Below are 27729 nucleotides of genomic sequence, written 5' to 3' on the forward strand. Positions count from 1 at the left end.
ATAAGCTTAATCATTAAATTCCAATTTGTCCCAAATAATATAACTATCGCCCAAAAAAGTTTTCATATGGTAGATGTATATTTTTCAATAGGCTGTCTTATCTCATTTACGAGGATATGAAATGAACCGAAATATTGACAGAAGTCATTTTTACCTTGTTATATTTATAACGTTATCGGATGCATTTTTCGGACCGAGAGCCTAGCATGATTTTTAGATATTTGATCGAAGGTTGAAGCGTTTTAATTGGAAGTACATATATATACAATCAAGTTCTATAAAAAAAAATTTGAGTAAAGTACATTTATTAACAACATTTTGAGTGTGTCCAAATACTTGTTCACCAATCTGGATTATCTCCAATTATAGAAGTTATTTATCAAATTGTTTTTTCTCACCAATAGATGTCTCTAGTGAAATTCTAGTGATTCAAGAACAATGTTTAGAAATTGGATCACATAAATAGAACTACCAAGAATTTCAATAGTGTGGATGTCAATCAAGTGTAGAATCGGTGAATGTTACACTATGCAAAGAGATCACTTAAACCAGCCTATGACGGTCGTATGTAAGCCCAGTAAATGCCCAGGCTTACATATTCTTCTTCATCTATGTTGAGATGTCAAAATATAATACTAAGTAAATTTACATATCACAATGTTTCACGAAATCGTATAAATCCAACACCGTTATAAAGCCCTGTTTATGGTACCTTTCTTAGGCGATTTGGTAATTTTAAAGGGCCGTGGAATATATTTTCGAGTTGAAATGGGTAACGTTTACGAATTACCTGCGAGAAGCCCAATGCAAATAATGTTAACTGCCTTCCCTTTGGGACGAAATTTTCATCAGGCGGCCTTTTAAATTCCCGGAAAATTAATTTTCGTAAGCAAGCGCAAAATGGGGGATTCCGTTATTCAAGACACGGCCCTTAAAAATCTTGCGTGGTGAGAACTCGCTTTTTAAGCTGAAAATACACAAGCGATCCATCGGCGAATTAAAATATTTCAGGATTTGTGTTCATTCTGACAGGAATAAATAATAAATTCAATAGGAACGGAAACGCAAAAAAACATGAGGAATATTTCATTCTTTTTGATACTAACGAATTGTTTTTTTGCTGATGTAATATTAAGGATTCTAGCATATACTCATTAAAATTAAATATTTACGATGAAAACGTATAAAGTATAAAAACTGAACAGTGAATATTATAGAAATCTGAAGAAATAAATGTTATAGAAATCGGATCATAGAAAGTATAAATTAAAAACAAAACAATTATTAAACGCAACATTTTGAGTATGTCCAAATACTTGTTCACAAAATCTGGATTATCTCCAATTACAGGAGTTATTTTCATATTCGGATTCGGACCTCACATACTATAAGAGTTTCTGCTTAATAAAAAGCTTCTTTACATCTCACCAATAGATGTCTCTAGTGAAGTTCTAGTGATTCAAGAACAAGGTTTCTAAATTGGTTCATATATATAGAACTTCCAAGAATTTGAGTAGTGTGGTTGTCAGTAATGGGTAGAATTGGTGAATGTTACACGTGTGTAAAGTGATCACTTAAACCAGCCTATGACGGTCGTCAGCCCCGTAAATGCCCAGACTTCCATATTCTTCTTCATCTTTGATGAGATGTTAAGAATAATATAATTATTAAACGTTTGAATTGTTTATAATAACGGTGAAAGTCTAGACGTAAATACACGTATAATAAAATAACATAACGTTGCGTTTTGTTGAAAATTGTTATTTTGAACAAAATTTCCAGTATCTCATAAAATTATTATTTGACGCTACATTCTCTGAATACGAAAAAAATTCATTTACAAAATTATGGAAAAAAGTGATATAATTTACAAAAATATGCACGTCACTTATAAAATACTTTAATATAAATAAAGTCGGGGCTCGATTAAGATTTTTTTTATAAATTTGGGCAAAATAAACTCATCATGCTACGTTCTAATACTTTCACGACGGTGCGTTTAGAGTGAAGAAAAATATAAAAAGTGAAATGGAATTGCGACGGGAAATTTATTATTTGCAGGCCTCGGTAATTTCTTTACGCTGAAGTGTAAATGATAAAAACACTGCCATTTTGAGCTTACGCAAACATACCTGAGGCGCGATAAGAAGTTAATAAAATGATGAAGAATGTTTTTATTTCGAGGGTTGTTTTCCAGAACGCGGCTACACGGCGATATAGTTTCACCGCACAAGGTTTATACCTGCGAGTTTTATTTACTCTCATATTAAGAGTACGTGTTTGCGAGCACATTTTGTACTAATCGAGTTTGGAAATAAATTCAAAATGCCGTGTGTTTGAGCTTGTGCGCGGATTATACAAAGAATTCAGTAAACAAAAGTTAGGATATTAAAACCAATACAAAGGTTTATGGAGACAAACAAATATCCGTCACGATATTTTGTCGCAACGGATTTTGGTTTTCAAGGCAATGTCAGAAAAACACTTATTTCAAGTTGGTAAGGTAGGAGGTTTAATTCGGTTATGAATCGCACATTAACAACGAAACAAGGTTGATTCTAAGCTCCACCAATATGGGTATATACATGTATAAATCGAAAATTGAGTAGAATGGATGTTTATTTATGGGAAGAAAGGGTAACGTTTTAAAGGTAGTTTGTAAAGTAAAGTGACCAATAATAAATCTTGAAAGCAATCTCTAGTCGTATAAAAATAAACCCTATTTGTAATAAAAAAACCTATATTTGTATAGATATACACAATAAACTGACATAAATATAAATTTAAACAAATCCACAGAAAATATTTTTGTAGATTAGCGTAAATATCGAGGAAATTCTTATATGACAAATGTGACAGCTTTGGGCGTTGAAACACAAATGTAACATAAGACTGCTAAAAATTATTGATTTTAAAATAACAACAACAAAAAATACGCTTAAATTTTATATCTGATCTCGTATGTACATTTATATTAAGCCATGCAAAAAAATATTTAAAAAAAAATATGTTCGCCAGGAAAAAAAATTTGCATAACGTTTAATTTTGATAAAACGTGAACTTTTGCTCAAATGTAACCTTATGAGAATACTAAAGGAAAAAATAACACTTTAAGAGCATTACCAAAATACTAATTGAAACATTTTTATATTTGATAATAATTTTAAATTTTAATTATTGTTTTTGTCACATTTATTTACATTATTACTTATTAAATCATATTGATTAAAGAATAAAACGTCTAGACGTACATAGTAGGAATAAAAAATTGGTTAATATTGAATAAAACATTGGTTTATATTGAATAAAACATTGGTTTATTATCGACAAAGGCATTTTATATTATCAAGCCTGTGAGGTTTGATATTTCCGTTTATAAAATTTCGGAATCGGGCTCCTTTAATGATTTTTTTTTCTAATACGTCTAAGAAAATTCATGTACCATTAAAAAAATTCAGATTGATTTAACGAAATTAAGTGAGTCAAAATCATTTTGGGATAATAAGTCGATAATCTATAAGTAAAATTAAAACTGTATTATCCATAGAAAAAAATCATTCCAAAGATTGTTTTATGAATGTATTAATAAAATAAAATAAAATATCAACACGGGGAATGAATGAAAAGGTTTTTTTACAACATTATGAGTGTGTCCAAATATGAAATCTCGTTTCTCATGTGTGTGATTATAATCAAGGATTCGGACCTCACAAACTAATAAAAGAGTTTCTGCTCAGTAAAAAGCTTATTTTTATCTCACCAACAGATGTCTCTAGTGAAGTTCTAGTGATTCAATAATAATGTTTCAAAATTGGTTCATATAAATTTATAAAACATCCAAGAATTTGAGTAATGTGGTTGTCAATAATGGGTAGAATTGGTGAATGTTACACGTGTGTAAAGTGATAACTTAAACCAGCCTATGACGGTCGTCAGCCCCGTAAATGTCCAGACTTCCATATTTTTCTTCATCTTTAATGAGATGTCAAAAATGAATATAAAAAGGTTCGTGTTTAAATAGTGGACGAATACAAAGCTATAATATAAAAACAAATCATAATCATTGACATAAATACAGCGCAAAATGTAACTGATAAAATAAATGAACGTTTAATTGGTTTCACAATAATTAATTATCACTGCGTATTTGTTACAATTTTAGACACAGGTTTAAAACCATTGTTCGGCGATCATAAAGGTTCCCGAAATAGCCATTCGCGCTTTTAAATGAGCCCGAAAAGTTTGGGCAAATATCTGCAAATGTTCTTATCTTCCCTCTCTCTGCCTCCTCGTTGAGCATTCCGTCAGTAATGACGGCCGACAGGAGAGACATTAAAACTTTACGAAACGATCCCAGAAATAGTCGATTCGAAAACGAAAAATCGAGAATTAAAGGTCGTTCCGAAGTAAGGACAATCGGATTTCGCTTCACGCGTAACCATTACTAACTAGGCTCACAAGGAAAACAAATTAAAGGAAACACTCGTAACGTTCCGACGGGCCTACGAAAAACCATTTGCCATTACGATCGTTTTAACTGTTGGCCTACCGACCGACATTGTGTAGGGAAATTTCTCTCCATTATTATTATCTTGACCGGTACAAGGAGATATGAAATGAATGGCTAAAAGGTGCACTACCGCAAGACACACTTAACAAATTATTCAGGAGAGCCTGATAGTTTATATTCATAATATTTATCCTAGAAAACTTATTTACTTATAACCCTTATCCGCACCCAATGGTGCATAGGGCACTGCATCAAATTGACGCAGTGTTATCTTGATCATTACTTACATGAAGGCAAGGTGATCACTCTTGCGCTTCAGGAACCAGTCCAGGGTAATATTAAATGAATATTGCAGCGTAAAAATCCCTAATATTTATTTTCACCCCCCTGGGAATCGAACCCGGGACCTCCAGCACGGTAGCTAAACACGCTGACCATTACACCACGGAGGCGGACGAAACTAATACAACATAAAAAGTGTGAGAGAGAGAGGCGGAGAACATACAACATACAACATAAAGAGAGAGAGAGAGGCGGAGAAAACTAATACAACATAAAGAGTTCCTTATATGGATGAGATGAACGGTACCTTCATACGTGTGGGTTAATATTTTGACGGACACAGGGAGCGTCATGAGCCTGTAATCTGTCTGTAAGTGAGGCGTGTAAATACTCACCGTTAGTTGCATAATACAACATTAAATAAATAGATTACCTATCCAATCAAAAACATCTGATTTTTTTATTATCTTATATCATCTCTTTTGTAAAATTCTGTACTTAACGCAAGTTTTTTAAAAATATTTTACTTCATTGAAACATTTACTTGTTAACTATATATAATTACATACAAATACATATTTACATTCATTAAAAATTCATAAATATAATTAACATTTTAGCAGAGCTTAAACCACCCACCAAGCTAACACATGTGTTTTGTCGATGAAGTTTTTTTTACAAACGTTCTATATTATTTTGACATATTTTACCTAGGACATAAGTATATACAAAACAAAAATTTTAATTGAAAAAACGATCATTGATTTTTTTACGAATATTCCACGATCCATGTAAATAAAACCTATGTTTCTATTGTGAAGATAAAGGGTTGAAGATAAAGGAAAGCAAAATTGTAAAGAAATATACTACATGTAAAGAAATATAACGAGAACGTCCTTAAAAAGTTAAGGATTTGCCAAAGAATAACCTGCTGCTGAATTACGAAACAAATATTTTGTATATCCAAAGAACGAGTCTTCAGCGACTTAACGAGCCGAAAAAAAACTTCAAATAAATCCAATAAACTTAAACAGGCTGCTATCGACGTATTTTCAACAATAATGTATATACCCGTGTACGAAGATATACAAAATACATAAAAGAAAATATTTGACGTGTTTTTACTACGCGCAAGATTTGGCTCGAGGCGGGTAATGCCTTCCCAGGTTGTTTTCTCGAAATAACGAAATTATTAAAAACATCCCATGTATTCCAGTTTGCACAAAAGAGGAAGTATTCCAAAGAAAATATGTCGGGCCGCGGGGGGAGCGATGGGGGAAAGAGGCACTTTGTGATAGCATTTTTGGAAGACCCCAGAGGAATTTGCGAAGAAAGAGGCCTCGCTCTTAAATACCGGCATTTTTGTAATTACGGAACTATGTGACACACATCCAGTCTATTAATATGTATGAACGGGCCCGTCTTGCGCGAAATACTGGCGCACCCCGACATTTACAAAAAATAATCATTTCACTTTTCTCTGACGACATTAAAGTGCGTAACTAATCAGGATATCACAAGGAATCAACATTTCAGGGGGGAAAAGGTTCGATTATATTTCGAAAAGTATATGGAAAAAATTAAATCCATTAAAATACATGGTGGGAAATAAACTCCCATATTTTGAAAGGAATTTAAAAATTTAAAAATCTATTTACACAAAGAAGGGGGAGTTAGTCTTCATAGTATAGTGAATCAGATACCGAGACGGAGGTACTGAATTTGACTCCCAAGGGATAATGAAAATAAAAGAGATATTTTTTTACATTATATATTTTACATACCCTAGACTAGTTCCTGAACCGCAGAACTGATCACTTTGACAACATTAAGTAATTTATCACGTTATAACTACATCGAACTATTCAGTGTCATATGTACTATTGTGTGGTAATGAAAGTTAGAAGCAGAATAAAACTTAGGACAAATTTTCAAAGGAGCATATTTTATTTTCATATGTAGCAAATAGTTCAAAAATATATATATGATGGCGATAAATAGTATAAAACTCTAATTTAACCTTTAAATGTCCAGTGGTCCTGTATGGGACCGCGAATTCAAATCGTTTGATGCTGTGTGGGCATTGTACATTTTGCAATTGGTTGTATGCAATATTTTTACAACAGTTACGGGTGGCACGATTTTTTTTAATGCTTGGGCAGTAGTCAATTTCTATTGCGTACGACATAGGCGCGCTGAAAGGTTAAAGTGCATAAATGTGATGCCTTACGATTGTAGGGAATTTTTATATTTTGAAAAATCTCTCCACTATTTGTAACTAATTGGAACATGCACCTATTTTGTACGTTCCATATTCAAACAAAGGTCTTGCAAAAATGTACAGTATTGAAAAAGGAAAACCGTGTAAATGCAAGTAGACTTATCGCTTACTCCTTTCAACAACGTCATATATAAAAAAACGTCAACTTTCAGTTGTGCATGTTTTTGAAATGGCCAGAAAGTGTACTATATCCCAGCAAAAGCGGCATATTAAAAACTTAATATTTACCCGCCACAGGGCAGAAAGTGTTGTTTTTGCGTTTTGAAGAAAATGTATTGTATAATTATTTTTTTTTAATTAAACTAAATATTTTTCAATTGGAAAAAAACATTTAGGTTTTACCTAAAAAGATCTGTTGCACAGTAAAAAGTTCAATAAGTGGCTCGATATTTATTTTTAATACATTGTATTATATTTTTAAACTTTAAAAATGATCTCCTTAAAAATATTAGCTAGCGATATAAGAGTATGTGAGGTCCGACAAAGGTTAACCACGGTACAAGAAGTGAGCTGTTTGGTTCACGTGTGCCGTGAATACCTGAGCACAAGTTGTCACGTTAACTACTAAATACGGTGAGGGTTTAACTCGGGGGAGGGGACGAGATGGGGGCTAAAAAAGAAACGAGTTGAGTATACTTAATGGTACCATGGGCAAAAGCAGTTAATCACACCGAACGTTAATTAATTAAAATAAAGATATCTAAAGTCTGCCAAAAAAGGGAGAAAATAATTTAGGGCGCTGTGTAGTTCTTATGGCAACACGTATTTTGCATCATATATAATTCTTAATTTTCTAAAAACTACGGTATTTTGTATATAACATTAAACTAAAGTTTCTAAAACGGGGGTATTTTGTACAATAAATTAATCTTAAATTTCTAAAACTGGGGTATTTTGTATAATATATTAATCTTAAATTTCCAAAACTAAGGTATTTTGTATCAAATATCAATCTTAAAATTTCAAATATAAGACTAACTAACTAACTTGCTATCACGCCACCTACTGCAGGGGTAGGCATAGAGAATAAAATGCCACACCAATCTGTTTTCACAAATAATCTTCGCCTTTTTCACATTCATGTATGTATCTCATCAAACATACCGGCCAATAATTCCGGTTCTTGACCTGGCCATATTCAAGTACTTGATATACTTGAACATGCCAAGTTTTCCTCGATCTTTCTTTGCTTCTATTACTAACCACATTCTCCTCATATATCCCATTTTATAATTCTAAAATGATCCCAAAAAACATAAAAAACTGTATTGCCATTGTTAAAAAAAGTGAAAATATGAGCAATAAATAATATGTAAATCAAAAGACCGAAGCAATAAATTATATGAAATGAGTGAGTGATGAAAAAAAACATTTTCGATATTTTTTCCTGATTGTAGTGGTAAGCGCATTTGGCTTCCATGCTGGAAGATTCCATGTTTAATTACCAGGGGGGTTAAAACATATAAGAGTGATTTTCACTCTTATATGTATTTTACATCACCCTTCATTGGTGCCTGAAACGCAGCTCTGAACACCTTGCCTACATATAAGTAATAATCATTAAAATACCGCGTCGACATAATGCACTTTCTGATAATTGTTTTTTTTTTATGGGCATGAATACGTAATTCAACATGTCCAGAAATTTAAGAATAAAAAAATTAAAAACAGAAAAGAGGAGAAAATAAAATCGTGTACATGTTAGTCTGCATTATACTGGACGCATGAAGTATCTCTCTCGGTATAAAGTTTTACGAACTTTTATACGAGTTTTGTGAAAATAACACATCTCAAATTGAATGTTAGCCACAATGACCCGCCACTGACCCCCGTCACGTTCTCTCTATATATTTTTTTTGTCTACTTTTAAAATAAACCATACATAAACTAAATATAACATTCTCGAATTTCAAGCTGCTTGGCGGCGAAACATAGAGAATATATACTGGCTCTCCACTTTATTGGCCCTCTCAAATTTTTCCACCCCCCTCCGCTCTTTCAGTGTTGCTAAACTTACTACTGGAAGCACGTTTGACTACCGTGCATGACGTTCCGAGTTCGAGTTTAAAATAAATATTCGTGATTTTTCACCCGATTTAATGCGCGTAGGGTTGTACAAATTGTCTTCATAAGAATGACGATCAAATTAATAGTATTGATGCGATTAAATACCCTATGTTCTATTGCATGTGAATGAAGGTAAGAAGATTTTAAAATGAAAACTTCTTTCTGATGTACATTTTTAATTAGTTAAAAACAATATATAGAAAAACTTTTAATTTTTTTTTTTAAAAATATCATACATAAAACAGTTTTTTTACCACCATGGCAGCGCCATCTGTTGAAATTAATAGCTACACATGCCATACTCAAAACTGCTAGTGGCGGACAGCGTGTTATTTTGGCAGCTGCTAAAATTTCGTTGTTTACCCACAAGCATTGTGAAATTAAATATGTGCTTTCTCTTTACTTTTTTTCATTTAACGACACTGACCCACAGCAAACGCGTGGCTGTGTACAGCTAGTTTATAAATATAAATAAAAGCACAAAATGTCCCTTAAGCGTATTGCCTCGCATTTTAACACATGTTCTAAATAATTTTAACGAAAATTGGTAGAAAGACTCTTACCGTCTTGAACGCGTAATATGTTGACAAGGTAGTAATCTTAAAACCTATTAATTATGAGAATGTAGGAATTAATTAGTAAAACGTAATAATGTGTAGGTGTAGCTGTGCCAGAACACAGTCATAATTATAAGGATGTTCATAATAGCTGCCGACATTATGGTACTTATGTATATTACCTAGAATACGGCGTAGGGGACGAACATTGTATAAAATCAGGCCTGGCCTACCCAAATTGTACCCCGGGCCGCATTGATAACCTAAAATTTTCCCAAGGGACGCATACAGAGATTAGAAAAAAAACATATTTCATACTAATTGATTTTTTAAAAGTACTATAAATAATTTGAATCCACAGATAATCAGAATGTCCAATCAGGGTAGTTGTGAAAGAAAAAAAACATTACTACGACCGATGTGAGAAGGAAATGAATATTGGACCAATAAATGTATCTATCTGTATAGTAATAAACGTTTCGAAAATTTTTAACAGTAAAAAGTATTAATTAGGATACGTAAAATAAAAAATATAAACTATTTTATTTTAAATAAAATCATTTATTTAGTGCAAGATTTGAGTTTATTTTCGCTTACTTAATTTTTCTAAACATATTTCACTGCAAATAGACTACGAGTTCTCCAACGCAACAAGCCACAAGTTATGCACGGGAAATATAAATTACCAGAAAATATGCATTTCATGTAATTTCAGAAAAATTATATTGATTTTAATAACTTAAATATAATTTTAATTATATTCTGAAGGACCCAATATTAACAACAACAAAAATGTTCATCATACATGACCCGCTATTATGTGCGGCCCGCGGGCCGTGGGTTGGCCACCCTTGTATTAAATGATAGTATCCCGACCCGCGGCCGCACCGCGTTGGTATTTGGATCTCACATTGTTGGTAAGACCAACATCAAACGATATTAATACTCCGCGCGAGACACAAATAGTTACAATTCACAAACGTCGGGTATTAATATCAATAAACAAAATTCTTATTATTAATTCAATGTCCTTTGTGTAATCTTATTGATTGCACAAAGGACGTTGAATTGGCTACAGTACGAGTATGAGGGTGTGAGAAGTAAGATTATAGCTCTCAAATAGAGCTTGATTGATTTCTATTCTAATACTCTGATTATCTTATGGGTGATGTCAGAAAAAAGTAACAGTATAAACTCAGTTTATTAGGTCAAAAAATAATGTTTTGTGTATTAAAAATATTTTCTATTATGCAGAAAGAGAATATCGTTAAAAAAATCAATATTTTTTTATACTAACATATGATGTGTTGGTATAATAGTAGGTTGTCCTAAAGTGATACAGTGGACCCCGGAAAATCCGAATTAATTGGGGCTGTGGCCTGCTTGTGTGGCCGGATTTGGAAAAGTTCGGATTAGCCGAGAAAATTATAATACAGTACATGCATAGTACTTTACACTACAGTTGTTACGTTGTACGCGTGTTTTACATTTCACTACATATTTATATTTCAATAAATTAACTTTTTTTATTTCTTTATAATATTTCAGTAGGTAATTGATTAGCAATACAGGTACAGTGTTGTATACATATTAGCTTTTCAATAATTTTAAAACAAAATTGAGTTATATTTAACAATTTTATGTATGATAATAATAAATGTGGTCTTCAGTCTTTACGTGTTTTATTAAATGTTTTCCCACAAATCTTTTTCTTTACCGGGATTTTTGAATTTCCAGGATTTTACTATATTCATTAATACGTTCCTGCGTCGAATTTGATCGAATCAATACAATATAAAAATCAGTATAAACATATTAATAAACATTTTGTCAATACGTTTAAAAACAACTTATTATTATTATTTATTAGATATTGACTGATCATTTAAATTTAATAAAAGTTTTAGGGGTTCTTGTATGTGCAGCATATTACAGCGCTTTCAATTCGAATCCAGGTTTTCTGTTTTTTATACTACACGATGCGATGCTTTCCTTGTTTTGTAAATGCTAGACATAAATTCGTAATCTTGCTCATCAACTTTCACCTTCTTTTTCTCCCTCTTTTACAGAAGTAATGATATCAATTATTTACTCTTCAGAGTGTTAAATATGTTACAAGAGCTGTTTAAAATAATTAAATTTCAATTGTATTAGTATTTTCATCCTGAACCTACAAATAGTGAGCAAATTCGCGAAATTGAAACAATTATTAAATATTATTTTTTGACATCTCATCAAAGATGAAGAAGAATATGGAAGTCTGGGCATTTACGGGGCTGACGACCGTCATAGGCTGGTTTAAGTGATCACTTTACACACGTGTAACATTCACCAATTCTACCCATTATTGACAACCACATGTGGCGTTTCTCATGTGTGTGATTATAATCCAGGATTCGGATCTCACATACTAATAAAAGAGTTTCTGCTTAATAAAAAGCTTCTTTACATCTCACCAATAGATGTCTCTAGTGAAGTTCTAGTGATTCAAGAACAAGGTTTCTAAATTGGTTCATATATATAGAACTTCCAAGAATTTGAGTAGTGTGGTTGTCAATAATGGGTAGAATTGGTGAATGTTACACGTGTGTAAAGTGATCACTTAAACCAGCCTATGACGGTCGTCAGCCCCGTAAATGCCCAGACTTCCATATTCTTCTTAATCTTTGATGAGATGTCAAAAAATAATATGAAAATAACTCCTGTAATTGGAGATAATCCAGATTTTGTGAACAAGTATTTGGACGCACTCAAAATGTTGTAAATTATTAAATAAACTAAAAACATGTTTAATGCAAAGTGTTACGAATAATATTTTCGAGGAGTAATAAAATTATATTTTATTGAAAGGGTGAGGTCAAATTGCGACCAGGGTAGCTTGTGTAGCCCTTATTTAATGAAATGATGAATGAATAATTATTATGAAATACTATAACCCTACCCCTTATACCTAGGCAGCCAACTTCGTGATAACAATATCAAAATAGAGCCAAAACACGAACTATACTCAGTGGCCGGTTTTGATTCATAAATTTTCAACGCAGCCCTGAAATACAAAAAAAAAACTAGCCTTGATAAAGGATTAGAAAAAAACACTTCTGAAAAAATGAGGAAAAATTTGAATACTGATTTTTTTAAATTCCAAATTCTTTTAAGTAAAACGTTACTGTTTTAAAACTCATCAAATAGGATGAATGCAAATTTTGAAAGATAAATTAAACGAATGGCACAGATCAAAAAAACGTTAAGTCTTATCAAAAAAAGGGAGCGTAATTCCAAGTAGCTGATATTCGAGGAATGTTCGATTAAGGAAATAAAAGCTGACTGTACGAATTCTTTTTCTATTTGTTCTTTTGTTCTTTTCCTATCTGATATTAAAATCTCCTTAGAGCCTTCACTCAGTCGATCGTTTGACTTGACATATTTTTTTCAAAATCTGTTGCATGAATTTACATTTACGTCAGGTCGGGAAAAAACATTTACTCCATTTTATAGTATTCAGCGTTTTCTTTCGCTTTTAAAAATAACAGCATTAACAATAAATTTATTCGAATGTTGCAAAAAATTAAATAAATATATTGGAAACTTAAAAATCAAGAAAAGACGGATTTTTATTGTACGTTCGTTGTTTGTGTACATACCTGCGTGGCAGTTGTTGTATATATGCAATAAAAATAAGCATGCAATGAATTATTTATTTTAATTTTCATGAAAAATCTGTAGAATTCAAATTTCCACAAACGCGTTGACAATTTTACCATCAGCGGAAATTATATAATGTGTACAATAAGACTGGGTGATTTCAATTTTTGATTTTTAAAAATAATGTTACTTAAACTATTGTTTACAAACTTTTCTTCACAAAGCTTTTCTTCCTTTATTAGAATTATTTTTTCTCGCATTCTTTTAACACAATTTATAAAATTATTCAAATTCAATGGGTGATACAACTATTTTTATAAGGCCAAAAATATATCAAAGGAAATACTTTTTGAAAATTAAGTTTAACTCGGTAAATACCACTTTTTTAAATATATTGTGACTCGCGTTTTGATGCATTCGGCATCATTTTTAAAAACCGTATGAAAATGGTGCGGAATGCAATGCGAAACAAGTGCCATTTTGGATTTTTTAGAAAAAATGGTCTTATCAAGTAAAACTTTAATAAAAAAATAGATAGACATTACAAGAAAGTGGCTGCCGAATAAATTTAGGAAATAATTTTGTAGATGTTACGATATTATGTCATCATCCCTTTAACGTATTATTTTTTTTTAAATATGTGAAAATAATAAGTTAATATGCATTTTTTATCCCCACTGTTAAAAGTAATTGAGTGTTTTTTCAATTTGTGAAAAAAATTATATTAAATAAATAAACAACTAGAAAACATTTTCCTTTCTTTATCTATTTGGAAATTCGAGTTTACGTCGTTCACAACGTTCCAATTTCTCTTTTCGTATTTTATCATCAAAAATAATAAGCCTCCTATCTCCCCCTTTGTACAAATCCTATTGATGAAGAACATTTCTATGATATTTGGAATAACAACGAACGTCGAACGGAGGATCAAAATACTTCGAAGTTATCAACCCCTAGTCAAGGGTACAACTGTGTTTGACACGAGACATATCCAACAAGATCCTGATTTAGACGTGTTATACACTAGATTTATCCTTAGATAATTACTATCATATTGACAACAAGAACTCTTATATAAATGCGACGTTTGCAAAAAGAATATAATGAAAGTTCGTACGACTGACGGAGGAAAAAAATATATGTTTATTTTTTTTAATTCAAGAAATTAATACGAGGGACAAGCAAACTACAAATTGCTTTTATTTTTTAAATGTACAAAAGTTATCAATATTTCACTGATCATTCATTATTCTTAATTGCAGAGAAATTTTAACAAAAAAATGAAGTGTTTGTATGCTTTGTATTTGGAAGCTTTGTATGGAAAATTAAGAATTTAATAACACCATCAATAAAACTAAATATAAAAATATTTTGATAACACTCTTGTACGTTTTTTTATGTAAGGTCAACAACATAGCCCAAAATTTGTGAATAAATTTATGCACACTCAGTTATAGCTAATTAGTCTGCACCCTTGAGTTTCGAATAAACGCAGGATGTCTTTATTTTAATATACATAAATGTACCTATGTAACTGAACACAACAAAATGGCGGTTATTTTCCCAACGCATTTCCAAATCGGATAAAGAAGCTCTATTAACTTCACTTGCAAAGCAATTTTATTATAATCTAAGTAGCGAGAATTGTAAAAATGTCAAAACTTGTATCCAAATTTCACTGTGAATTTTCATTTTAAAAATTTCAATGACCTCGTCACTGCCAGCGACACGAAGCGACGCTACTATACAATATACGATAAAATGCAGAATAAATCTACAATCAAGGTCCAAATATGCTTATTTAGCTTAGGTAATTATCCAGATTCATCCTTTACTGTTTAATTTACCTTTATTTAAGATATTTCCTGTTAGTAAAATATGCAGGCGTCCATTCCGCAACAGGGTTTTGCCAATTAAATACGAGTGTGTTTGGTATTTTCAATTATATCCCCTATCGGAAAAAATGCTTTTCCGATTGCAAATCGAGATAGCGAAAAGCATATAGACTTCAATTACTATTCGTTTAAGATTCAACTCAAGGTGAATTTATTTTTTTTATTTATTTTTCAAAACCCATTACATAAATAAGTCATATTTATAATATTCCCGATGAGTAATTTTTATTTCTTATTTTGGGTAATGAGTAATTTCTATTTCTCATGAGATTAAGGTTAACAAGTCTGGAATACAAATAATAAAATTCCAAAAAAAAAAATTTATTACCAAAACATGACAAAATATAAAAACAATAAACAGGTAAAATAAATATGCATAAGAAGCATATTTAAAATAAATAAATGAGAAAAACATAAGGTAAGAAGCATATTTTAAATAAACAAATGAGAAAATATAGCAAATGAGAAAATATAAAAAAACACAAGGTAAAAACAAAATAAGAAAATATGACTAATTTTTCCATAAAGTATTAACTCCGCGATGCGTGTACATACTAATTGATACAATTTACAAACATAATTTACTTTATGTATAATACATACATAGGTACTGTACAATATCTCAGTATATTACACGCCATGTAAATATATCGATAACTTATTTATTGACTTGGCGTTTAATTTGTAGAACTCCATTTTAATTTATGTATTTATTTTAAATCAAACACAGATTTTTTGAGTCTACTAAGTTGTATTTTATTAACAAAAAACACATAAAAAATTATATTGTGACAATTGTTTCGCCTTGTTAGGGCATTATCAAACGAATGTGAAGATCAAATGGACTACGGTCCTTATGTAGCTATACAATTCTAAGAGACAGTTTTAACACGTGCAGCAATAATTTAGCGTGTTTTTTGTTAATAAAATACAACTTAGTAGACTCAAAAAATCTGTGTTTGATTTAAAATAAATACATATATCGATAACATTTACAATTATTGTAGTTATTGATTATCCTACATGTATGTATGTTTATAAATTTAATACGATACACATATTGTGTTGCGGAATTTCTCAATTGATATCTATTTATAAGCTCCCCTTAAATGCTTGTTGATATTTCGATATGAACGACATACAATATTTAGATATATAATTTGAAGAGCTTTAAAATCATAAATCTTTTACCAATACGACTAAACGTAAAAATAATTATTTGAATATTATGTAGTTTATTTTTCGCTGTTTTTGAGACGGTATATGGCTGTTTAACTAATATTAATTACTAGCTGTACCCGGCCACGCGTATCCGTGACTTGGTCCAATTGAATAGAAAAGAAAGAATATAGAAAACGCATATTTTGAATGTGTTTAATTTCACAACGCTCGTGAAGCAATAATATATTTAAAATCCTTATTAACAAAAACTGTCAATAGTATTTAGTGATTGCCGTTACTGTCAACAGATGTTGCTGCCACTGCAGTAAAAAAAGCTGCTTAAAAACATTTAAAATATCTGTCCGGTAATATTTGTCACTGTACCTATATAAAAACACAAACAACGCCAATAACTTGCAGAGATTTTAAATTTTGAACAAGCCAACATTTAAATTTTTGTTTATTAAAATGTTCGCGAAACTATTTCGAATAAAAATCAATTTTCGACACAAACCAAAAAAATCTATAAGAAATACTTAAAATAAAAAATAACAATTGAAAAATTGCATTGTAGTAAAATAAAATTGCGTGTCTAAATACTTGTTAAGAAACCACAGTTTCTCCAGTTAATTATTTTTACATTTTGACACCTCAACATAGACACTACAACTTTCGGACTATATTGTGAACATAAAATATAAATAAAAAAGTAAATTCGGAACTAGGATCTAGAAAAGAAAAAAAAACCAAATGAATCGAATAAAAAATAAAAGTCGATCGAAAAACTAACAAATAAAAAAATTAAGAAAATTAGTTTTTGACATCTCATCAAAGATGAAGAAGAATATGGAAGTCTGGGCATTTACCGGGCTGACGACCGTCATAGGCTGGTTTATGTGATCACTTTACACACGTGTAACATTCATTATTGACAATCACAATACTCAAATTCTTGGAAGCTCTATATATATGAACCAATTTTGAAACATTATTATTGAATCACTAGAACTTCACTAGAGACATCTATCTATTGGTGAGATGAAAAGAAACTTTTTATTGAGCAGAAAATGTTGTAAATTAAGAAAATTAGTTATTGGTGAACAAAAATGTATAATTACGCTAGAAAATCGTGAGGTAGTAGAGGGTTGTTTATTATTTTAGTGAGATAAACACGGCTTGTTCGTGAGATCCCGTAGTGCTAGTGTGAAGTCAGAGAATAGACTAAGAGTCATAGATAATGCATACCCGGTTAGTGATTGGTAATAGGGAACGGGAAACCGCCAATCAAGGGTTTCGGAGACTACAGAAGCGAGTGTAGGAGTAGATAATGTAAGTAGTAACATAGTAACTCGATCCAAAATACAAGTACCTTAATGTAACCAATAGCCGAACACCCTCGAACGAATAAAGACGCAAAATGGCCACAGAAAAAAACACAAACTCAAAGAGAGTACGCAGCGAAACAATACATTTTAAGATTGACATCTCAACATAGAAGAAGAAAACTATGTAAGTCTGGGTATTTAAAGACCTTACGACCTGTCACAGTCTGGTTTAAGATATCACTTTATTTACGTGTTACATTCCCCATTCTACCAGTATCCGAACAACAATCCAATCGAAACAAATCCAATCCAATCCAATCCACTAATTGAAGACAGTACGCCGCCAAATAATAAATATTTATATTGACATCTCAGCGTAGATGAAGAAGACTATGGAAGTCTCACATGTGAATGAAGGTGTCAATTAAAGGATATTATGCAACTTCAATAATTTCAGTAGTGTGGTCGTCAATTATGGGTAGAATGGGGAATGTAACATAAAGTGTAACATAAAGTGATATCTTAAACCAGCCTATGACAGGTCGTAAGCCCTGTAAATACCCAGACTTACATATTCTTATTCATCTTTGTTGAGATGTTAAAATGTAAAAATCACTCCCTGAGTGTAAACCACAGATACACCCAAAAGATGAACAACAAATAACCACAGATATATAGACATTATTTTCACATCATTGAAGTGGAGTACCAAAACATTCAAAATAGAAATTATTCATATCGCTCACTCCTTTCAAGAACGTCATAAATTAAAAATCGTCAATTTTCAGTTGTGCATGTTTTCGGAATGCCCGGAAAATGTACTATATCCCAGCAAAAGCGGCATCTTTTTAACTTAATATTTACCCGCTACAGGGCAGAAAGTGTTGTTTTTGCATTTTGAAGAAAAGGTATTGTTGAATTATTTTTTTTAAATGTGCTAAATATTTTTCAAATGGATAAAGAACCTTCAAGTTTAACCAAAAAAGATCTGTTGCACAGTAAAAAGCTCAATAATTGGCTTGATATTTATTTTTAATACATTGTATATTATTTTTAAACGTTCTCCTGAAAAATCAAGTTTTTCGATTTATGACTTTCTTGAAAGGAGTGAGCGATATTATCTGATATATCGCTCACTCCTTTCAAGAACGTCATAAATCAAAAAACTTGATTTTTCAGGATAACGTTTTTAATGTTTAAAAATATAATACAATGTATTTAAAATAAATATCAAGCCAGAATTGAACTTTTTATTGTGCAACAGTTCTTTTTAGGTAAAACCTGAACGTTTTTTCTCCATTTGAAATATATTTAATATATTTACAAAAATAATTAAACAATAAATTTTCTTCAAAATGCAAAAACAACAATTTCTGCCCTGTAGCGGGTAAATATTATGTTAAAATATGCCGCTTTTGCTGGGATATAATACATTTTCTGGGCATTCCGAAAACATGAACAACTGAAAATTGTCGAGTTTTGATTTATGAAGTTCTTGAAAGGAGTGAGCGATATATCAGATAATATTCGCATTTGAAATTAGTAGTGTCAACAACTGGAGGGTGTCAACAATACTCTCTATTTACGTATTTCCCCTACGGATTTGGAAATTTAATTTGTCTCCCAGATTATCATAAAATAGTATACGTACAAAATCACAACATAAATTCAATAATGCGGTTGGAAATTGATAAGCCCAAGAATTTAATATCGATGTAAATACCATTCATGTAATATTAATATTCTCATATCAATATGAAGTAAGGCTCAAAAGTTCATTTACCCATTTTCTTTGTAGGTGGATCTTTATTAAAAGTACTTATATTTTTAATTAGACTTGTGAAACGAAGTATACGTCTATTCTTCTTTTGCTCCCTATTATTTATCATATCCTTCATGTCCTTTCACATACAGCAGTAACATCTTTTAACTATATGACTGTAAAATCGTTAAAAAACATTAAAAAATGTATTCAAAAAGAACCCCACCGACAAGACACAAGGTGGCTTGGTGGGTCTCTGCAAAAAATTGTTTTAAATTTGTTTCAAATTGTGATTTAAATGTATACAATTTACTAACTATTTATGTTAATAAAAATAAAATAAAATAACATGAGCTTCTTCACTAACGTCTTATTTATTATGTATTGATTACATTTTACTTCTATATGCAATAATCTACAGCGCAGGACTGATAATCATGCCTTCTAAAAAAAACTTGTAATTTAAAAAACTTTTAATATTTATTATAGCACCCTTAGGATAATATTTTACGAAAATGGCGTTATAAAAATTATCATTATTATTTACGAGGCGTCTATTCGAAGCAGTACCTTATGCACCATTAAGTGCGTTAGAAGAAAGCAACTAATCATATTTTAGATACAGTACTTTTTTAAACAAAAAAAACTATCTAACCATCACGCCACTGCTATTTCAGAGGTAGGCGAAGAGAATGGGACGCCATAATCAATCTGCATTTGCAAACAATCTTCACCTCTTCCACAATCATGCATCTCCTCATTCACCCACCGATTTTTCCGATTCCTGACCTGTCCATGCCCAAGCATTTAACATAATTGATCATGCCAAGTTTTCTTAGTTCTTTCTACGCTTCTATTACCAACCACCTTCGCCTCATGTATCCCATTTTATAATTGCATAATAATCCCAGTGACATAAAACTTCAATCATTTGGTCCACACGCCAAAATCATCTCAACACAGCTTTCTTAATTCTATCGACAATTCTTATCTCAGCCCTGCATTATTTCATTACATCACCCTTTGAACATCTTTTATAACATACATCGTTTTGCCGCATATTCGTCTGAGAAATTGCAGTTCGAATGCAGGTCTACTTTCACCCTTTTTGTGCCAAACCATGTGTTAATAATTAACAATACATCTTTCTTAATTTTATCTACAATGCATTACTTTGCTTTGCATTCGTTCCTTATATCACAATTTGAACATCAATCGTATAGCGTTTTGCCATACATACCTCTGAGATCGCATTTCAACCGCATTTGGTGAATTTTTTTCCTTTTTTTTTTGCCAAACCATATGCAAATAATTAATAAACACCTTTCTTAATTTTATCGACAATCCATATCTCATATTTTTTGACATCTCATCAAAGATGAAGAAGAATATGGAAGTCTATAAAATAACTCCTATAATTGGAAGTATTCCATATTTGTGAACGAGTATTTGGACACACTCAAAATGTTGTAAATCCATATCTCAGCTTTGCATTCTTTCTTTATATCACCATTCGAAAATCCATCGTAAATCGTTTTGCCATATATACCTCTGAAAGATCATATTTCGACTGTAATCGGTCTACTTGTCCATCTTTTGAAAAACCTTGTGCTTATAATTAATATTATCTTTAAAACAATGTTTGAAATATTAAATCAGAGAGTTTTTTTATTCTATAATTAAAATGTAACTTTGATTTAAAATCACTATAAATATTTTATTATAACTTCATTAAAATGTCTACCGGTTTCGAAGCTAACCGCTTCTTTATCAAGACTGATTAATACTTAAACACTATCTACTAAACAATATTCAAAATATTTTGACGGTTAGGGAACGAAGCTTAGCAAAGAAGAAGCGTAAATATTTATAGTGATTTTAAAACAAAGTTACATTTTAATTATAAAATGGAAAATCACAAAGTAAGTGCTTCAAATATAAATTATACGTTTTTTTATTGTTTATAATTTTCTTTGTAAAAAATGATGTCTCGTATTGTCTGTTTTTGTATAAGCGATCACGAAACTGTATAACATTTCCTGAGTTTCCAGCTATTGTGTAGGGATTAAGAATAGAGATGTTCCTTAAGGCGAATCAAAGGCAACAACTTGGGGCAATCATATTTGGGGTCTATCGTCTGGCAATTGTTTGCGTAAATTACGGGATAACATGATACGTACGCTGATCTAGGGCGATGCCTAGAACCGGGAGTGTACATATACTAGTATATGTGTCGCCTACATTCAAAATCCGCCAGATCCATGTAAGTCGGTTTTACAAAAAATGCAAAATTCTAAGGGCAACATTTATGTTTAAAAGATACGTCTATCTTTACATAAAATATTATAAAATAGAGAATTTTCCCATTGTTTTAGAAAATTTTTCAGCATTTAAAAAAAAAACGAGACACAAACCGATAATGACCTCCTTTTAATTTTTGACCTATCCCCGCTTTCTGATTGGCTGATATGGGTCAGAAGGCAAGTTTCGTGTTTATAGCGGAATTTGAAATACAACGCTGTTTTAGTAGGTACATAAATATTTTAAACAATAAAACCCACAACTGGCAATCCGATAGAGTATTATTTTTAAAATCTTATAAAATTGGATCTGGCGGATTTTGAAAGTAGGCGACACATACCGGGTAGGCACTATTATTCTCGAAAATCACAAAAGGATCCTTCTCGACTATGTCCTTTTGTAATCCATCCACTGAACGCGATCAAAACGAAAATCATTTTTGGTAAGACGAAACACGAAGGCTCAATTTTAGAATTTCGTGGCTAAATCTCGTAACTGCTTATGTAAAATCAGGAAAAAACAATTATGAAAGAATTAAAATAATTTTTAACTTCTTGTACATAAATGTAAAAAAAAAATTATTAAGAAAGAATTAAAATAATTTAAGAAATAATAATTAATTATTGATAGACTGCTACCTGAAGGGGAGGGTGTATCACCTTTCCTTCATGTGTTAACGATCAAGATAACACTGCGTTTATATTATGCAGTGCCCTATGCACCATCGGGTGCGGATGAGGGTTGATAAAAATAAGAAATAAATAAATCAAAGTAAGTGTTGTAAATTGTGCCCTCAGCACGGCACAACCCAGTAAGGGCACATTATTGTAAATTGTGAATAAATTGAATAAATAAATAGTATCTAATAAAACACGTTTATAACCTGCCAGGGTATATTATTTATAATCCATATGCAGAATTCTGCATAATGCTTCATAATATGTAGTGTGCGAGTAGAAAAAAGTAGGTACTAAGAGTAAATAATGTTAAAAATAAATTCTAATATATTTATATTTTTTCACCATGGTCACCTTATGAGATATTGGCATTCTTAACTGGCGACAACTCTACCTGCTGTGAATCAACGTACATTACAAATGATATGTAAAATATTTGTGTTTTTTTTTAACTTCTGAATCTTGTTAAAATTATCGTGCGAATCACATTTTGCTTACGCAGGCAAATTTTATTATCCTCCCGAAATTCCTTGAATTTTTGCCCGGTATTAAAATTTGTCCCTTTTAAACCTACTCTCTGACCGAAACGTGTAGCGTCAATCAGGCATGGACAACCTGTGGGGTAGATAATAAATCTGGTACGCAGACTATTTTCATGGGTTTTAAAAATAAAATCCGTCCCGTCGACCGAAAAGGTTGGCTACACCCTCTGTAAATCATCATATCGACGGCCCCTACGTAAAGTGCTCTATCTGCAAATCTGTTACTTTACATGAGAGAGTTTAGAATATTTTTTCAACGTATTTTTTTTTATAAATTAACGGTTTTATCTGAAATTCTTAACTTGTATTATACATTCAAAAACACGATAAAATAATGTATTAAATCGTTTTTAAAATTTTATGCTTTGTCAAAATAAAGTAGTTAGCGTTTTAGGAGTTCAATTCATTTCGAAAATTCTATGTAGATAGCGTCTTATACAACTGAAAACTATGCGTTATTTATTTTATATATTTTTTTTGTTTGTTTATATTTTTAGATGACGGTCACTTGATAACATACACCAAATATCTGAAAATTGACTAAAATGTAGTTAGAGCACTTTACGTAGGGCACGTCGATATAATATACATATTACGCACACACGCACACACATAGGTATTATATTTTATTATACTATGTATATACAAACAATCGCACTGGGCTCTCACATGTTTTATTCAAAGCGCAGGTCCGCATCAGAATTTAATAACATCCCTTGTCCGTTGTCCTTTCTCATTGTTTACTTTCATTCTTGAGAGGAGCCTTTATTCCTTAAAGGAGAGAATTGCTTTCGGCTCAATTGTCTAGTCCTTACGACATGCCCTCTATGAGGTTCTATGGAAATACACTTATTTTTGGGCACGATTGATACAGTTCAATCATACAAAATATTCCGATAGATTAATTAAATGAAATGCGTTGCCAGCGGAGGTTAGAGGTCAAAATAAAATATGGAATGTAAGCAAAATAAAGGAATGGGTAAATGATCAAGAGTTAATTCTATGAAAATTTTAAAATAGTTTATTGATTGTGTGTGAAGGAGACGTGTATTTACCAGAGCTAACTATTTGTTATTTTATTATTATTTTATGTTTAAGACTTTTTGTTTCTCTATAAGTGTATTCATTAGTGTTTTTTTTAATATTAGATACTGTATATATGTATTACGTTAAAGGCTTTAGCCGTTCAATAAATAAATAAAATAAATAATAAATAAAAATAGTTATTATTTTTTCTTTTTTTTGTGTGTATATTAGGTAAAAATGGATAAAACAATAAAAAATGTATGTAAGAACTCCACCGACAAGACACACAAGGTGGCTTGGTGGTCTCTGCAAAAATATTTTAAATATGTTTATAATTGTTCTTTAAATAAATGTACACAATTAATGTAAATAATAAAAAAGATAATAAAGTAATATGACTGTCGATTATACGATAGAGGAGAATATTCTAGGTCCAAGGGTATCGATTTCAAAGACAGCTTACATGACTACAATTTTGGGAGAGTACGTCCCACATAGTCGTACAAATTATTATAAATTAGAATGTTTGTAATATTAACAACAAAGTTTTCTTTTATCGCTATATGAAAATATTTTATCGGTCATTAAATCAGTTCTTAAATTTTTACACCTCTCATATTTATTTTTACATTGTAGTCGTAATAAGCCTTCGTGAAATTATTTTTATTGCTGTTTTAGGAAGAAAAAAATATTTGTATCAGAGACTCGCGGTACAGAAAGCATTGAATATCAATTGTTAACTAATGTTAATGTGTATTGGTTCAACACCATAAAGAATAAGGTATTCAGCGAATGCTTGTAAATTTATAAACTACTTTGCATGAAAATATACGTTTAATTATATGATAATATTTTAAAATATCTATATTACTGCAATGACGGCGCCATCTGTTTAATAAATTAAAATACTATAACGATGTACGTATGTGGTAAGTAATCATAAAAAAAAACAAAAGACCAAAGTGGCGTTTTCGTTGACAATTATGAAATTACATATACTTTATATAGTATTTTTATTTAATTTTTCGTTTCAGGACATTTAAAATATTTCACTGAGAAAAGGAGTTTTCGTTTCGTCCATCTGTATCTCTGGCAAAGGAGATATCAGCCGAAAGTTTCATAACCCCCTTTTGACCGCTATCTGACCCAGTGACAGATTTCGTTCATATATATGTAAGTACTTAAGCTCATGGTAATGTAGAATTTTTAGAAAAATAAAAACAAAATATAAAAAAAACTGTAATTTTTATATAAAATTATTATTCAAGACTGCTGCGTTATATTAAGCAAATAATTTATAAGTATGGTTTTTCCTTTCGTAATTATTTTTATTATATACCCTCAATTGTAAAATGAGTTCAGTATCAAAGCGCCAATTCTCTATAAGTAAAAGAATCTTAGAAATCCGATATTTTCTTTTAAAGTGATTCAAAAATACCTAACATATTTTGTAAAATATAAATTATGTTTAGTAGATCAATCCTCGTGTCAATATAAACTATAATGAAACAGCAGAAATAAAGATAAAATAAAATATGAATATTAAATATGTAAAAAGAGATATTCCAAGCATATTTTTTATCATTAAAGAATTGACTATTGGTAAACCAACACTTTAAATTTTGCGATCTGAAATGATTATATCCACACAACATAACATACAGCAGTCATTTCAAAAGAAATTATCGCAAAGTCAAACGAATAAACTAACCAAAAACAAAATGTACAATATTTGTCAAAAGATTTCACTGCAGAATAAAATATTAACACGTTACGGTCATATTAAAAACACAATGGGCTACCAAAGACATTTGCAGGTTGTTAGACGCAGTGATATGGTTTGGAAATGTAAATATAACACCATTTTTGAAATACGGGTACAATCGAGAGAAAAAAACAAATACAAAACATAGTTATCTCTAGGTAGCCACTGTAGAAAATGCGAAAATATTCGACGGAAGAATGCCATCTATATCTTGGTAGCGAAAGCAGTTGCTAAAAGCACGGCAGTAAAAACTTTTACCATTTGTGGTTACCGGGGAAAAAATTCAAGAAAAATTCAATATGTGCCGCTTTAATAAACTCACTGAGGAATTTTGAAAATAAAAATAAAAAGTGTAAGAACCATTTCAACAATAAATAATGTTTTTTTTATGATTATAACAAATTTTATCATTTACTTTTGACATTGAAAAAGTAAATCATGAAATAATTGATATTTGTGAAATTAATAATATAATTTGGTACTTATGTACAACATTTTGAGTGTGTCCAAATACTTGTTCACAAAATCTGGATTATCTCCAATTACAGGAGTTATTTTCATATTATTTTTTGACATCTCATCAAAGATGAAGAAGAATATTCCATATTCTTCTAATTGGAGATAATCCAGATTTTGTGAACAAGTATTTGGACACACTCAAAATGTTGTAAATAAATTATCTGGTCAAATTATAAGCTTAAATAATAAAAATGAAAATGATATTTTCTGGCGTTTCTCATGTGTGTGATTATAATCCAGGTTTCGGACCTCACATACTAATAAAAGAGTTTCTGCTTAATGAAAAGCTTCTTTACATCTCACCAATAGATGTCTCTAGTGAAGTTCTAGTGATTCAAGAACAAGGTTTCTAAATTGGTTCATATATAAAGAACTTCCAAGAATTTGAGCAGTGTGGTTGTCAATAATGGGTAGAATTGGTGAATGTTACACGTGTGTAAAGTGATCACTTAAACCAGCCTATGACGGTCGTCAGCCCCGTTAATGCCCAGACTTCTATATTCTTCTTCATCTTTGATGAGATGTCAAAAAATAATATGGTACTTATGTGTTTATTTTCACTTCCATTGATAAATGAAACACAATATTTAAATGATGAGCATTTAAATGATTGCTTTGTCCTCAGAAGAAAATGAAGAAAAAAAGAGTTTTCGAGCTAGAGAAAGTTTTAAAATTCTTTGCAAATTTCATTTCAGAAGGGGTAAGTTCAAATGATTGATATTAGAAGATGTAACTTTACTTGGACTGTGGGAATCGATAATTTTTCAGTTAAGTTAGTCTATGTAGTTAAGTTGAATAATGTAAGTGGTTAAACCACTTGGATGGTTATCAAGTAGGCTTTACTAAAATACTACAATAATATTATAAAATAACGTAAATTACAAAATAGAGTAGTACTTCTGACAAATGAATCTTGCTTATCAAGTTTCTTGAAGCTATATTATTAATCCGTAAACGAGTCAGTTTTTGCAAACTAAACTGTATTTACCGTAGAACGGGGCTACTTGAACTTTGATGTGTTACTTGAGCCCAGTACAAAAAAAATATTTAGATCTGTATTTGGTCTACAATGATACTACGACATGATTCATTGTTTCCCTGACAGGTGAACAATGAATTCACTTATTGTCACTATACGTTCATTATTGTAGACCAAATACAGATTTAATTTTTTTTTGCACTGGGCTCAAATAACATAAGTTCAAGTAGCCCTGTTCTGCGGTACCTTATATTATTTTTTTGTTGATGAAAATGAAATCACAATCACTTCTTATGATCAAAGTGATGAAACTAACAGCGGGTTTTCAAATCATTGGTTTTGCCAAAAAATAGGTACATTATTAAATTTTTCATTTGAAATCATTATTGCTGATAACTGTACAAAAATTTAACAAGAAACTGCTAAGAGTCTCACACA

General features: G+C 30.9%; 1 protein-coding gene across 1 annotated transcript in view; it reads right to left on the minus strand.

The window, feature by feature from the left end:
• Positions 1-27729, minus strand: part of Camta (Calmodulin-binding transcription activator) — a 328860-nt gene that overhangs the window by 61796 nt on the left and 239335 nt on the right. The gene's annotated exons all lie outside the window — the stretch shown is intronic.

The sequence above is a fragment of the Brachycentrus maculatus genome, unplaced genomic scaffold (genome assembly GCF_059751285.1).
Source record: "Brachycentrus maculatus isolate JH-2025_06_01 unplaced genomic scaffold, ASM5975128v1 h1tg000367l, whole genome shotgun sequence".
In the NCBI taxonomy this organism is placed as follows: Eukaryota; Metazoa; Arthropoda; class Insecta; order Trichoptera; family Brachycentridae; genus Brachycentrus; species Brachycentrus maculatus.